At 56.6% G+C, this 14,889-nt stretch overlaps 1 non-coding gene across 1 annotated transcript; it reads left to right on the top strand.

The window, feature by feature from the left end:
• Positions 1-5,055: 5,055 nt before the first annotated feature.
• B0I36DRAFT_t59 lies at positions 5,056-5,130 on the top strand. The gene has a single exon. It is a non-coding gene; the product is annotated as a tRNA-OTHER (tRNA).
• Positions 5,131-14,889: the final 9,759 nt, after the last annotated feature.

Raw genomic sequence — 14,889 nt, 5'->3', positions numbered from 1 at the left:
AGCCCGTGCCCGTACGACCTCCTGCTCGATACCGGTGACCCTACCATCCGCCACTGTACGTAGCACACGGCACACTGGCTCTCTCCTTCGACCGCTCCTAGCCAGCTCCGGAGCAGCTCTTTCCTTTGCTGCTGCTGTATCTGGCGCTCCTGGAACCGGTTTGATACGTCTAGTTCCTCCTCTCCGGATTCTTCATCTTCCGATTCCTCCTCCTCCGCCGTACTGTCGTCTGCCGTCTCCTCGTCACTGGCCGCTCCGCCCTTACACCAGTCGCACCGTACCGGCCCGATCGTATCACAGTCCTCCCCTTCTACCCCATCCATGAACCTGCCCAGCACCGCTCGCCGGCACTCTCCGCCCCTGACGAACTGCTCGATCGCCAGCCGGTTCGTCCTCTCCACGTCCGTCTCTCGGCCTTCAACCTCCTGCCGCCTCTTCTGCTGCCCTGGCCCTGCCTCGTCTGCAAGCACGATAACCGCCTCGACCACCTCCCCGTCCCTGCGGCCGCCGCGGCCCGTCTGCTGAATGTAGTCCACTAGCCCGTACGGCTCTTCTGCGTGTAGAATCACGCTGATTCCGGGAATATCTACGCCTGTTCCGAGACCTGTCGTTGCCGTGATCCACCGGGACGCGCTGCTGCCGTTCACCCATGCCTCGAGTACCTCCTCTCGCGCCTGGGTCTCCATCCCGCTGTGGTAATACCCGCACCCGATCCGCTCCGCCAGCTTCTGGCTATCCTTCTTCGACCGGCAGTACACTACCCCCTTCCTATCGCCGTTAAGCGACCCGGAGCTCTTCCTCTCCTCGACCAGTCGTACGACCTCCTCCTGCACCGCGTTTCCAACCTTCCGGCCTCTTCCTAGTCCGGCCCTACTTGGGACCGTAGTAACGGCGTACCGGATGTTCTTCTTCGTTGTCCGTGCCCGTATAATCTCGGCGTCTTCCGCAATCATCTGCTGCCGGAACCAGCCCTCTAGCTTCACCGGGAGCGTAGCTGTAAGCAAGATTACCGGACAGTCGTACCGGTACAGCCCCTTCAGCTCCACGAGCCTCTTCCGGTAGCCGACGTCCATGATAATCGTGTGGCACTCGTCGATGAAGATCCGCCGTAGTAGCCTCCGGCTCCGTAGCGTGTCTGCGTAGTTGCAGAACTCGTGGTTGCTTGCCTGGTCGGCGCTGACTACGACTAGACTAGCCACGCGCACGAGCGAGTTAGCTTCCCGGCCCTCCTCCTCAGCCGACCTCCAGCGTACGCAGTCGATCCCGAACGAGCGTGCCCGCGCGACGAGATCGTCGATCAGCGCTACGAACGGAACGACGACGATACTAACGCCGCCGTTTAACCCTCGTACCGCCGGGACCATAAATAGTAGACTCTTGCCGCCGCCCGTCGGTAGTACGACGATGAGTACGGAGCCGCCTCGCATCTGTATGATCCGGACCATGGCCTGCTCCTGTTCTGCCGTCCTCCAGCGCGCACCGGCCCCAATAATCGATTCGAGCCCGTGCTGGACCCGGCGCCGGACCTCCCCGACGGCTTCTGGGAGCGTCTTCCTCTGCTTCGCCGGCTCTGGGCTCGACTCTATCGTCTCCTCCCTACCTGGGAGTTCGGCCTCCGTAGACTCTCGCTTCCGCTTCCTCGTCCGCTTCTGCGCCTGGTCCGGCGACTTGCCCTTACCCTGGCTATCCCAGCTCAGATACTGGTGCCAGAGCCGGCTGATCTCGCGGTAGTTGGCGATCATCTGCGGCTGTAGCTGCCCTGGGAACTGGATGTTGATCGCGTAGTGCGATCGTGCCATGGCACTGCTGTGTGTCGCCTGCAGATCCCAGATTACCTCCGTCCGGTCCCTCGGTCGTAGCTCGCCAGTAGCCTCGTCGAATTCCTCATCCTCGGGCCCGTATCCGTCATCGGCCGCGCCGACCTCGAGCTCCTTCTGCTGTACGATAAGCCCCTGAATCGTACGGCCTAGCTCGATCGCGAGATGGCGGTACGTCGAAGTACCTAGCTCGACGCCGAGATAGCCCGCCGTAGCTGCCCTAAGCTCCTTCGTAAGCACGTCCGTTCCCCAGCGGCCTTTCCGGCCGTCCTTCCATAGCCAGTGCCGCAGCGATTCCGACGGTTTTCGAGCCCGCGTCGCATCGAGAAGCATCTCCTCGAACGGGACTAGCCAGACGAGATAGACGACAAGTAGCTGCCCGACCCGTTCCGGGAGAAAGCGTGCGACCTTTCGGCCGTAGCCCCGGATCGACTTGGCCTTATCTCGGTCCGTTACGAGCATTACCTGCCCGTCGAAGATCTAGACGCTCCGGCTTAGCTGCTTCGTATCTAGATACCGCACGCTCGTGATCTCGGGCCCTCGGCCTGGCTGGCCTCCCCAGACGTGCGTTAGTACGAGTAGCTGGCTCTTTAGCGTTCCGATCTGGTTTAGCCACTTCTGCGACCGCTCCCGGTGGTACTGCTGCCGCTGGGACGACCAGAGCCTCTCCGAAACGAGCTCGGCAACGACGCGGGGCCCGGCTTGAAGCCAGCTGTTCTGCGGGTTTGAGATGAACGATTTCCCACCCCCTTCGTACATTACGCTGTCGTTGATTTTGCTAAGCTCGATCCGTCCTAGTAGTACCGCCGACTGGCCGTACAGAAGCCCGTCGAGCGCCGATTCGGCTGTTGAGACGAGCCCCTGGGCCATCCGCCGGAAGTTCTGGACCTCGATCCGGAAGCCGTGTAGCCGGAGCGCCTGCTTCCCGTCCTCCCAGATAATCCGTGCTGCCCCCCCTTCCTTCTGGCGGTAGCCCTTTCCGATCGTTAAGAACCGGGTTAGCGTACTGAACGGGCTGTACGAGCCGTCTGCGATCCACTGCCGATAGCCGTCCATAAATGCGTCGATATCCCTAGCCTGGAGCTGGCTACGCCCTTCGTCCTCCCCTTCGCCGGAGTCCGTAGTACTATCCTCTTCCTGGATCGGGACGTGCTCGAAGAAGTACTCTAGTAGTAGTACGCGGCTACACCACGCTAGACCCGCTAGTAGTGTTGTAAACTCGGCCGGCGGCCGAAATCGTGCTCGGACGGGGTCGATCGCGAGTACGGTAGTGAAGTGTAGTAGCGGGTTTACGTACGGTTGTACTAGTACCCGCTGCGTAAGCGACAGAACACAGAACGTGAAGACGGCCTCGTCTAGATATCCGTCGTCGCCGTCGCCCTCGCGATTCTCCTCCTCCTCGCCGCCGCCCCCTACCCGGGAGCTCTCCTCCTCCGTACTATCGAGAGCCTCTATAATAGCCTCGAGAGCGGCCCACTGCTGGTCGGTAAACTGGACCTGGTGCTTCCTCCTCGCCTCCGTACGGCCGAGCCGGAAGACCCGGACGCAGTAGCAGAGATAGCGCCGCCAGTAGCTCCGGTACTTCTCCATCGTATGCGCCTCCTGCTTAACGCGGAACGGCCGCGGCGACGGCCGGTTCGGGTCGCGGCTTGCTAGCCAGCAGAGCGTCTCCACGGGTACCTGGCCGATCCGCCGGCTACACCGCTCGATTACCCGGTTGAAGCTCTGGCCCAGCCGTACGAGCGTCGCCTCCGAAGCCTCCCTCTCTTTCCGGACGGACCAGCTTAGTTTAGCTAGCTCCTTCGTCGATAGACCTGGCTCGGCGGCGCGCCGTAGTTCCGCCATATCCTTGCCGGCCAGATGCGCCGCCCAGCCCATCTGGCTCACCCACGGCGACTCATAGTCGACGCCGGCCTCGTAGTCGATAATCCGGCCCCGCTCCGCCTCTTCGGCGGCCGCTTTAGCCTCGTACGCCGCCATGTGGGCCTCCCAGACTTGACCTCCGCCGCCGCTGTCCGGCCCCGCTGCCGCCTCTGGGGTCGCCTGCCGCCCTACCGCTAGCGCTTCTACAATCCAGTACCGCGTACGGCGCCTCGCTGACGAGAACGACTGTAGCTGTACCTCGTTCCAGCGCGCGTAGCCCGTACCTAGCGAGCCTTCGCAGTGGCTAGTATCGCCGTCGGCTGCTTCCCTCGCCTGGTGCTTCTGGACCTCGTCCCGGCTCCTCGTTACGAATCGGCACACCCTACAGCGGAATCCGGAGTGGACCTGGAGCTGCGGGATAGCTGGACTACCGTCTGCCGGTACCTCTGCTTCGTGCGGCTCTACGAGCCCTCCACGGCCCTCTACTGCTGCTGCTGCTACTGCTGCCGCCGATTTGACTGCCCGTAGCTGGCCGGCCTTAAGCTGGTGCCTCTGTCGGTAGTGGGCAACTACACCACCTACGGCCGCTGCGATTCCTGCCCTACATAGTGTGCAGACTAGTACGCGGCTTGCCCGATATAGATAGAGCTCTGGTGTTACTGCTGGCTCGGTCGTTGCTGTAGCTCTCGCGTCCTCCTGCTGCTGCTGCTGCCGCTGCTGCGCGGCGCTGCCGTAATCGCTCTCGTAGTCGTCTCCCTGGCTGCTGCGGTCCATCGTGGAGTACTACCTGTCGTATGCGATTCTCTTCTCGGTACTACTTCTGATCTTCGACTCTTGCGTATATTCTTGGGAAGAGACCCTAAGCTAGTATTATAGTTCAATCGAAATGCGCGCGCGCGTCCGTTTCATTCTCCTCCTCCCTCTATCTCCTCTTACGCGCGTCCCCTCTCCCCTTTAGACTCCCCGGGCTCGCGCTGTTACGCGTACGCGCTTATCTCCTTTTTATTACCTATTACTTACCTTGTCCCCCTTTTCGCAGCAGTGCCTAGCCGTACACGCGTAGCTGAGCTGGGGGGGTTAAGGTTCGGACCCCTACTAGTTAGGGTTGGGTTAGCTAGGGGTTAGCACATTTACGCTGGCCGGAATGAACTCAGGGTACCGGAATGAACTTAATAGCCCGTACCCTTCCGGGCCGGGAATGACCTACCTCCGCCGCCGAACTACTACCGCCGCTAAACTACTATACCTCCGCCGAACTACTACCGCCGCCGAACTGCTACCGCCGCCGCCGCCGACCTACCTGCCGACCTCTGCCAGCCTGCCACGGCCAGACCCTATATATCCAAATAAGCAGCCAGTCTCTTAAGAACAAACAGGCCCGGTGGTCAAGCGGTAAGACGTCGCTAGCAATTGCTAAGCGGAATCCCTGGTTCAACTCCGGGCCGGATTACTGCGCCCACTTGAGAATCTCTTCGTCTCGTAGAGATTCTCAAGTGGGCAGCTCTTTTTGCCGGCACCCCTTCCTCCGCTTCGGAGGTATTTTCGCTATGTTAACTACCTGCCGACCTGCTACCGGCTCCGACGAACTGCCACTACTCCGCCGACCTGCTACCGCTGCCGCCGAACTACCTGCTGACCTGCCTGCCGGCCTGCCTGCCGACCAGCCTGCCGACCTGCCTGCCTGCCTGAGCCTTATATATCCAAATAAGCGACTGACTATTCAACAAACAGCTAGAGAGCCTCGCTGGTCTAGCGGTCATGACGTCACTGCTATATAGCTCTCCATTCCCACGTCGGCCGCAGGAATAAGGGTCCCTGACCTGAGCTTGTGGAGCCATCCGACCCGGACGCTCGAGCTAGTCACAGTTGAAGAGCTAGGTTCGACTCCTAGGCGTGGCATTTTTTTGGCCCTCCTCTCTCTGCCTCTCTCTTTTGCGCGCGCCTCTGCCTGCCTGCTTGCTCTGGCAGTCGACGCGCCTCCCTCGTCGTCGTGCGGCCTGTGCATGTACGCATATGAGGGCGCCACTGGGCCCCACAGGTTCGGACCCCTGCTAGTTGGGGTTGGGCTTGGGGTTGGGTTAGCTGTGGGTTAGCCCATTTTTCGCTGGCCGGAATGAACTCAATCTGGGGTTAGTTGGGGTACCGGAATGGGCTCAATGGCCCGTGCCCCGGCCCCCCTGTCCCACCAGGAATCGCCGAAAGTGAGGCCAACCCGGCCGGGAATGATGGTCAGGTAGCGACCTCATGCAATACTGACTCCGTGCTTCTCGTGTTCTCGAGGGGGTTGTCGTTCGTGTCTCTTGCGAGATATCACACTCGGATCAATTGAGTGACTAGGTCAAGTGAAGGGTGAGGGTGATACTTAGATTGATCGCTGAAGTACAAAGGTAATGACTGTCTACAAGGAGATCCTCCTGGTGCTATATATCCTTTGTCCTTCATCGTGGTTCCCTGGATCACTTGGTTTCCTCGTGATCCTGGATCGTCTTGGATCCTTGGTGATCCTCGGTGATCCTGGATCGTCTTGGATCTGTGGTGATCCCAGCGATCCACTTCCGTCTGGCTGACATAATGGGATGCTTATGTAACCAGGGGTGTGCTGCCCCGCGTGCATGACCTGCCCTTGTCCCTGGCCCGATCTTGCGACCTGTTGGTCGGGTCGTCACATTATCCCCCTTCCCCCCTTGACGCTGTCCTCAGCGTCCTAGTACAAAAGTGAGTGGATGCCCCTGCCCGTGCGTTTTGCCTTTTGTTCCTTATGGCTCATCATGTCAGGTCGAATTGAGAAATCGAAATCGCGCGTGCCGCCCGCCAAAAAGACTTTGGAGCGTCATTTACTCCTGGCTACGGTTCTTCAGTCGTCCGTCGAGATGCCTTCGTGCTCGTATTGCGAAGGTCGGGGGATTGCCTCCTGCGAGGTTTCCCCGACGGATTCTTCTTGCTGCGCGGAGTGCGTTCGCCTGGGTCGTTCCCGTTGCGACGTGTTGGGGGTTGGTCCCGAGGAGCTTCGCAAGATTTCCCTCACGCACCAGAGGCTTGACGACGAGCTCCAGGCTGCTGAAGAGGAGCAGCTGGCTGCCGCTGTGAGGGTGCAGCGGTTGCGAAAACAGAAAAAGTTGTGGTTTGAGAAGATGATGCGCGCGGTGCGTCGTGGAATCGATAGTTTGGAGGAGCTGGAACGGGTTGAGAGGGAGGAGGCCGAGGAGGCCTCTCGTCGTTCCTCCGAGGAGTTGATTTCGGCCGAGTTTATGGCCGACTGGGATGCCGTGTACGCCGACGTTCCTCTGGAGCCTTCGGTGTTGGCTGAGTTTGGGCTGGTGTCGCCGGCCGCCGAGGGCGCTCGTGCCCAAGCGCCTGAGCCGCCGCGGGCCGCATCGGAGGATCGGCTTCCTGTTGGAACCAGTAAGGGCTAGTCCGGTGAGTGCCTCCTTCGTTCCTTATCTTGATGTAGCGATACGCTTCCGGGAAGTCGAGTGGGGTGAACTCCCTTCGGATGGTGGCGGTCTTGATCGCCATTTGTCCTTGGTACTCCCGTCGCGTCCAGTTCCACGGTTGTTCTTGGAAGCTCTGTGGTCGGTTTTCCCATTCGCGAAGGAGTTCCTTGCAGTTCGTGAGGTTCTCCCTGGGTTCCCAAGTGTTTTCCGAGTCGTCGTAGTCCTTCCATTTGATGAGGTACTCCCTGGTGTCCTCGCTGACGCGGTCGTCTAGGATCTTCTCGACTTCGTATTCTTGGTCAGGCTCGACCTCGAGTTGTGTTTCGAGCTCAGCGTCGGCTGGCGCTGGCTCGAGGAGGGAGGTGTGGAAAACCGGGTGTATTCGCATGGTCTTTGGTAGTGAGAGTTCACAACTAAGTGGTCCCAGTACCTTTTTGATGGCGAATGGTCCGATCTTTTTGAAGTCCAGTTTGTTGCTCGGTCGTTTGGTTTTGATGTTTTTGCGGAGCAAATAGACTTTATCCCCCTCCTTATAGGCTGGTCCCTTCAGCCTGTGCTTGTCGTATTGCGCCTTCTGCTTGTCTTTGGGGTTTTTGAGCACGGCTCGAAGCTTCTCTTGAAGTTTCGTGAGGTTCTGTGCTTCGACGAATGCTTCCGGCACTTGCGAGTCTGCGAGAGCTGAAGGTTCTGTGGGTTCGTACCCTTTGTTGGCGAAGAATGGGCTCATTCCCATGTCTTGGTTTGCCGAGGTGTTGTATGCGATCTGGGCTGTGGGTAGATGCTCGACCCAGTCGTTTTGTTTCTGGTTGATGAAGATGCGTAGGTATGTCTCGATGTTTTGGTTCATGCGTTCTGTTTGTCCGTCCGTCTGAGGGTGGAACGCTGTGGACATGTTATGCTTGATTCCTAGCTGCTTCATCAGATCTTTCCAGAAGTGTGACGTGAAGAGCTTGTCTCTGTCTGTCACGAGGCTTTCTGGAAGTCCGTGGTGTGCGATGACTTCTCTTTTGACTATCCAGGCGAGCTGCTTGGTTGTCATTGCTTCTTTGCATGGTATGAACAACGCGTACTTTGTGAGTCTATCGGTGACTACCAGGATGCTGTCGTAGGCGGTTTGGTAGGCGGGGTCCTTGGACTTAGGTAACTTGACGACGAAGTCCATAGAGATTGCCTTCCACGCTCTATCGGGTGGTGCGATAGTCATGAGTTCTCCGTACGGTTTGTGTCGTGATGCCTTGGCTTTTGCGCACATGGTGCAGTTGGCGATGACTTTCTGGACTGCTTCCTTGAGTCCCTGGAAGTCGAACTGCTTGCGCATCCGCTGAATGGTCTTGTAGACCCCTTGGTGTCCGCTGAGCGGGTGTTCGTGGACGGCTCGGATAAGTTCGTCCCGAACGGTGGGTGGTATCCACCTTTTTCCTCTGTACTTGAGCACTCCTTTGTCGATTCTCGAGGTGTCGTATCGCGGGTCTTCCGCGTGGGTTTCCTTGATATCCTTTTTGTCGTGGAGGGTTGCGTATACTACAAGTTGTTGGAGATCTTTGTCCCAGTTGTCGACAGTGAGTGCCGCGGCGATTCGCAGCGTGCCGTCCTCGTGTTGTCTTAGGATTGGGTGGCTGTTGTTTGTCGTTCCTTCGTGTTTGGGGTATCTGCTAAGGGCGTCCGCCCTAGCGTTACTGGAACCTTTGCGGTAGTGGATGACAAAGTCGTACTGCGCTAGCTTTTCGTACCATCGTGAGAGTCTCTCACTCATGGTGAGGTCCTTTGTGGTGGTGAAGTCCTTTAGGTTGTAGTGGTCTGACCAGACCTGGATCTGGTGCGGGGACCCCAGTAGGTAGGCCCTCCACTCTCTGAGTGCGGTGACGATTGCGAGTAGTTCCTTTTCTCCGACTGTGTAGTTGAGTTCTGGTCCGGAAAATGTTTTGGATAGGAAGGCGACGGGGTGTAGTCGTCCCTTCTCGTCTCGTTGTCCTAGTTGTGCTCCCATCGCGTACTTTGAGGCGTCGCATTCCACCTCGAATGGGAGTTCCGGATTCGGCATCCACAGGATGGGATGACTGAGGATGATCTGGATGAGTTTGTCGAATGCTTCTTGTTGTTCCTTGGTCCATTGGAAGGGTTGATCCTTCTTGGTGAGATCGTTCAATGGTTTCGCGTGGCCACTGTAGTGTTCGACAAAGATTCGATAGTAGTTGGTAAATCCCAGGAAGCTGCGCACCTCCGTGACTGTCGTAGGGATTTCCCAGTTGCGTAGTGCATCGGTCTTGCTGGTCTGCATATGCACTTGTCCAGGGGTGATGGTGTACCCGACGAAGTCGATTTTCTCTTGGTTGAACTTGCTCTTCTTGGGATTGACGAGGAGCTGTAGTTCTCGGAACTTGTCGAGTACTTTTCGTACGTGCTGGACATGGTCCTCATAGTTCTCCGAATAGATGAGGATGTCGTCGAGGTAGACGACGACGAAGATGTCGATGAATTCTCGGAGGATTTCGTTCATCATGGTTTGGAAGGTTGCGGGTGCGTTTGTGAGTCCAAAAGGCATGACGAGGTACTCGTAGTGCCCGGCCTCCGAACGGAACGCTGTTTTCCACTCGTGACCCTCCTTGATTCGGATGAAGTTGTAGGCGTCCGGCATGTCGAGGCTGGTGAAGACCTTGGCCTTGAACAGTCGGTCCCTAAGTGTTGAGATCAAGGGTAGTGGGTAACGGTTCTTGATGGTGTCCTCGTTGAGTTTCCTGTAATCCACGCAGAGTCGCTTCTTCCCGTCCTTCTTTGGTACGAATAGGATGGGGAACCCGGCAGGTGATTGAGATGGCCGGATAAATTGTTTCCTCAGCATGTCCTTGACATACTGCTTGAGGGTCTCGCTTTCTGCGGGGTTGAGTTTGTAGGTTCTCATGAAATTAGGCTCCTTGCCTTCCTTGAGGTTGATCTCGTGGTCCCACTTCGAGTGTGGTGGCAGTCCTCGGTCGTTCTTGAATCCGAAAACGTCGATGTAGTCATGGTATTCGCTGGGTACCCCTTCTAGTACGTCCATGACAATGGCTTCCCGGATGCTGTGTATCGTGGGTTGCCAGTGGAGTTGAATGTTGTCTTCCCATACGATTGTGGGGTTGCTGCTCCGTAGCCAGTTGCTTCCTAAGATGACTTGGTTTCGTCCAATGTCGGCTATGTCGAAGGTGATGGTTTCTTGGTGTCCGGGGAACTCGACTTGTAGCGGTAGAGTTTCCCGTCGTATCCATCCGTTGTCGTAGAGCACATATGCTCCTTCAATGTTGACGAGTGTGTAGGGTCTTTCCTTGTCTTTGTAAGGAATTTCCCACCTGTTTACCCATTGTGCGTTGACATAGGTCCTGTTGGACCCACTGTCGATGAGTGCTGTGCATGGAATCCCGTTGACGACGATGTTGATTGTCGGGCTCCATTTCCCGTGGTGTGGATAGGAGGACGCAAGGGTTAAGATCGGCGGGGACGAGCCTCCTTCGCCCGCCGTCGGTCTTTTTCCGCCTGGACGGTGGTTGCAGTGTAACCTCTGTCCAGTAGCCCCTCCTTCCATGCTTCCTCGATATCTTTCCATAGCGTCTTCCGTCGATCGTAGGCGCTTAGCCCCGTAGGTCGTTCGGCTGCGTCGCGGATCATGATCCCGGCTCCGCGGATCTCTGCTCGGCTGAATCCCGGAACTAGCCCATTCTGATCGATGAACGCCATGACTTCGTTGAGGTGGTCGCTGAGTTCGTCGAGATAATCCCGCGCGATCGTTCCTGGTTCCGCGACTCGGTCCTTGAGCCCTTGGTAGACTTCCACGAAGTCCGGCTCCTGTCGGATGTCGTCGCAGATTTCATTGAGGTTCCGCGTGGTTTCGGCGAGCTGCAGGATTTCGATTTTTCGTTGTACGTGTATGAGGCAGTTGTTCGTGATGCAACGCTTTCTGCCCCTTCCTCCCAACACGCATTCCTTGGGGTATTCATACGTGTCTGCTAGTTCGTATGCTCCGTCGACGAAGGTTGGTTGCCATTCCCGTAGAACGTTTCCTGGCAGGGGGTGTGGGACTGGTGTCCCCTCCTGTCGGCGCGGGAATATTTGGTGGCGTACTTTGTCTCCGAAGTGGTGGTAACACCCGTCGTTATAGCAGTATACCCATAGAATGGTGGCGTGCATTGGTTCCCAGCTTAGCATATACCGGTGGTCTCCGGGGTATGCGAGTTGTGTCTGGTACCTTCTTGCCGCGATGGCCCAGTCGAAAGGGTCATCTTTGTCCTTGAGCGGCTTGCCTTGAAACCGAATCCCGGTTTCGTAGCCGTCGATGTCGCTGCCTTCTTCGTTCTCCCAGTTTTCGTCGAGTTGGGTGTCTTCGCAGCTGTCGGGTGTTCCGGGTCTTGACTCTAGGGGGTCATGAGTTCCCTCCGTCGTTACCCAGGCATTGTGCACCTTGCTCCGCCAGTTGGCGAGCTCGTCGGTGTGTTTGAACATCCCGGTGGTGGGTCCTTCCGGGGCCGAGAGGTCGGCCGCCCGGGCATCCCACATTTTGCTGTATTCGCCGTTGCTTTCTTGGCGATTGGTCCGCGCTAGCTCTCGCATGGCGGCCGGCGCGTTGTTCCAGCCGAAGGTCTCTACCTCGTATCCCGTATCGTGGATTCCTCGGGGGATCTCGTCGTCTCCCGGCGGCTGGTTTTCCTTGTCGGAGTCGTTGGACTCGCTGCTTTCTGGTTCGTCGTACTGGCTCTCCATTATCTCTGGGGAGTCGTATTCTTCGCTGCGTGCGTAAGCCAACACAAATGGCTCTACGTCGTCGTCGGGTGCGTTGTTACTCTGGTTGCTCGAGTCCATTTCCTCAACGTCTTGCGGCATCGTTGCCGGTATGGTGGGCGTCCTGGGCGTCTCAGGTGTCGTTGCCTCACTGAGTGGCGGCGTCCCTTCGCTTGGTTCGCTTTCTTCTGCCACGTAGCATGCTCTGATTGCTTGGGTTGGTACCGGTTTGAATGGTTTCTTGGGCTCTGTACACTTCCTTGAGAAATGCCCTTCCTTTCCACAGTTGTAGCACAACTTCTTGTTGTCTCTCGGGGTCGCCTTCCCGATGTCCATGGGTCCCGCGTGGGTGCCCGTTGCAGTGGTTTGCTGCCTAAAGGTCCTCTTGAACGTCTTCTGCATCGGCTGCCTGGGCTGATGCTGTATTTTCGTGGTGTTGCCATGGTGCTTTTCGGCACGCCGCTCGTACAGACGCGTGTCGTGTTTGATGGCAAGCTCGCAGTATTCGAGGAACTTGGTTGGTGGTTCCAAGTATTCGGCCATTTTGTCCTTGACTTCTTCCTTGAGTCCGCGGTAGAAGCTCGAGATCTTGCTTTCTTCGGTCATGTCGAGCTGTGCGATGATGCGTCGGAAATCGGTGGCATACTCCGCAGCTGACTTGGTTTGTCTGAGCTTCTCGAGTTCTCGTTCGGCTCGTCTCTTCTCGTCGGGGTCCTGGAACAGAGACTCCAGGGCCTCTTCAAAGTTGTCGAAGGACTCGAAGATTTTCCTCGTTTCTCCCTCCATATCTTCCGGGTCGTTCTCCAGTGCTTGGGCTAGGTGTGGCTCGAACCATCGCAGTGCTTTTCCTTCCATGAAACCGGCAGCGTGTATAATTCGGTCTTGCTCGGTTTGGAACTGGTTGATGTACTGTCGTTGATAGGCTTTGAGCTGCACCAGGAATCCCTTGAGTTTCCCAGGGGTTCCATCGAACTTAGCGGGGGTGTTGAAACGAACGCTTCCTCCGCTAGGTGTTGCGATGATGCTGGCTGCTCCCAGAAGTGCTTGGACCTGGTTCCGAAGCTCGGCGACCATGCCCTTGTACTCCTCGGTGGTTCGGTTGAGAGCCAGGATGGCCTTGTCCTGCTTCTTGGTGTGTTCGATTGCGCCGTTGGCCCATTCCTGGAGTCTGGCCAGTTCTTCCTCGGTTGAGAGTCCGGGCTGGCTGACTTCGCCCAGCTCGTCCTCCAGGGTTCGCCCGTGGGTTGGAGTGACGGCTCGTCCTGCGGAGTCGGTTGACATGTTCGACATGGCTTATTCCTTCCTGGCGTTGCTGGTGCTCTGAAAGTACTCTTCCTCGTTCCAGTGGGTGAAGGATCGTCCGGAACAGACGTCGTTGTGGTTGATGTACCGGAGGTTGTAGCAAAGTCGGCAGATTTCTCCGACTTCCTTTCTGAGCTGGTGTCGGTAGCAACGTCCGAGGTAAACTGCTGGCTGTGCACACTCCTTGCAGCGCGCTTCCACAGGTGCTTTGTCCTGCGATGGATTGGCGGTGCTTTGCTGGGTGTGTGCTGGGTTGTTGTTCATGACCTGTAACTGTGGTACCTGTTGTCAGTATTGCTCGGGGTGTACTTACCCGAACAAGAGCGATCAAAATGTCACGATCCGATCTCCGGGGTCAACCGTCTGATCGGCGCGGTGGGGTTTATGTTCTGAATAAGGCAGGTAGCGACCTCATGCAATACTGACTCCGTGCTTCTCGTGTTCTCGAGGGGGTTGTCGTTCGTGTCTCTTGCGAGATATCACACTCGGATCAATTGAGTGACTAGGTCGAGTGAAGGGTGAGGGTGATACTTAGATTGATCGCTGAAGTACAAAGGTAATGACTGTCTACAAGGAGATCCTCCTGGTGCTATATATCCTTTGTCCTTCATCGTGGTTCCCTGGATCACTTGGTTTCCTCGTGATCCTGGATCGTCTTGGATCCTTGGTGATCCTCGGTGATCCTGGATCGTCTTGGATCTGTGGTGATCCCAGCGATCCACTTCCGTCTGGCTGACATAATGGGATGCTTATGTAACCAGGGGTGTGCTGCCCCGCGTGCATGACCTGCCCTTGTCCCTGGCCCGATCTTGCGACCTGTTGGTCGGGTCGTCACAATAATATAAGATTCCAAAGTAAAAATAAGAAAAGAATATATTTTTATATAGCTTAGAGAGAGATATACCTAATAGCGCTTTAACTTTTCTATAACTTCTCTCTAGGAGAAGTTATATTAACTAAAAGTCTAGAGCCCGAGATAGACTAGACTAAAAAGGGTATTTCTTACAGATACTAGGCTCTAAAGGGTAAATCTAACATCCCCGGTGGAGCTCCACCCCCTAAGTTTAAACTAGCTAATGGTCAGGGAGATGTGACGACCCGACCAACAGGGGACGACTGTTTGGGCAAGAAGAGCACAAACAAACCAGGCCGCAGGATCAGGCCAAGGACAAGGGCGGATCATGTGGCAGTGCCGTCACAGGTTTCTTATGTAATCACGGGCCAGGGGCACGATAAGGATAAGAAGCGCGGGTACGGTACCACCGGTCATGCATCTCATGCATGACCGTCATGAGCGCCAAGACTGACGGTCATGACCAAACCACCATGACCGTCAGCCAGACATGTCATGACCACGATGAAGGACAAAGGATATAATGCGGAGGATCTCCTAGATAGACAGTCATTACCTTTGTACTTCAGCGATCAATCTAAGTATCAGTTTCACCACACACTTGAACTAGTCACTCAATTGCCGAGACTGGTATCTCTTCCAAGAGACACGACAACCCCACAGAGAGAACGACAGCAGAGAGTTAGTTGTTATTGTACAGGCTTTACCTATCTTGCAGAACAGCAACCCCAGCGCCCTGCCAGACGGTTGGACCCGGAGGCAGGATCGTGACAGGAGACTACTTTAATTAATATGAACTGAATATATAGCCGCCGAAATTCCAAATATCTATACGGTTCGATGTAGAGATTGGTGTCATGATCCTGCATCGAAG

The sequence above is a fragment of the Microdochium trichocladiopsis genome (assembly GCF_020744255.1).
Source record: "Microdochium trichocladiopsis strain MPI-CAGE-CH-0230 chromosome Unknown B0I36scaffold_3, whole genome shotgun sequence".
NCBI lineage: Eukaryota > Fungi > Ascomycota > Sordariomycetes > Xylariales > Microdochiaceae > Microdochium > Microdochium trichocladiopsis.
This window is presented reverse-complemented; position numbering and strand designations above follow the sequence as displayed.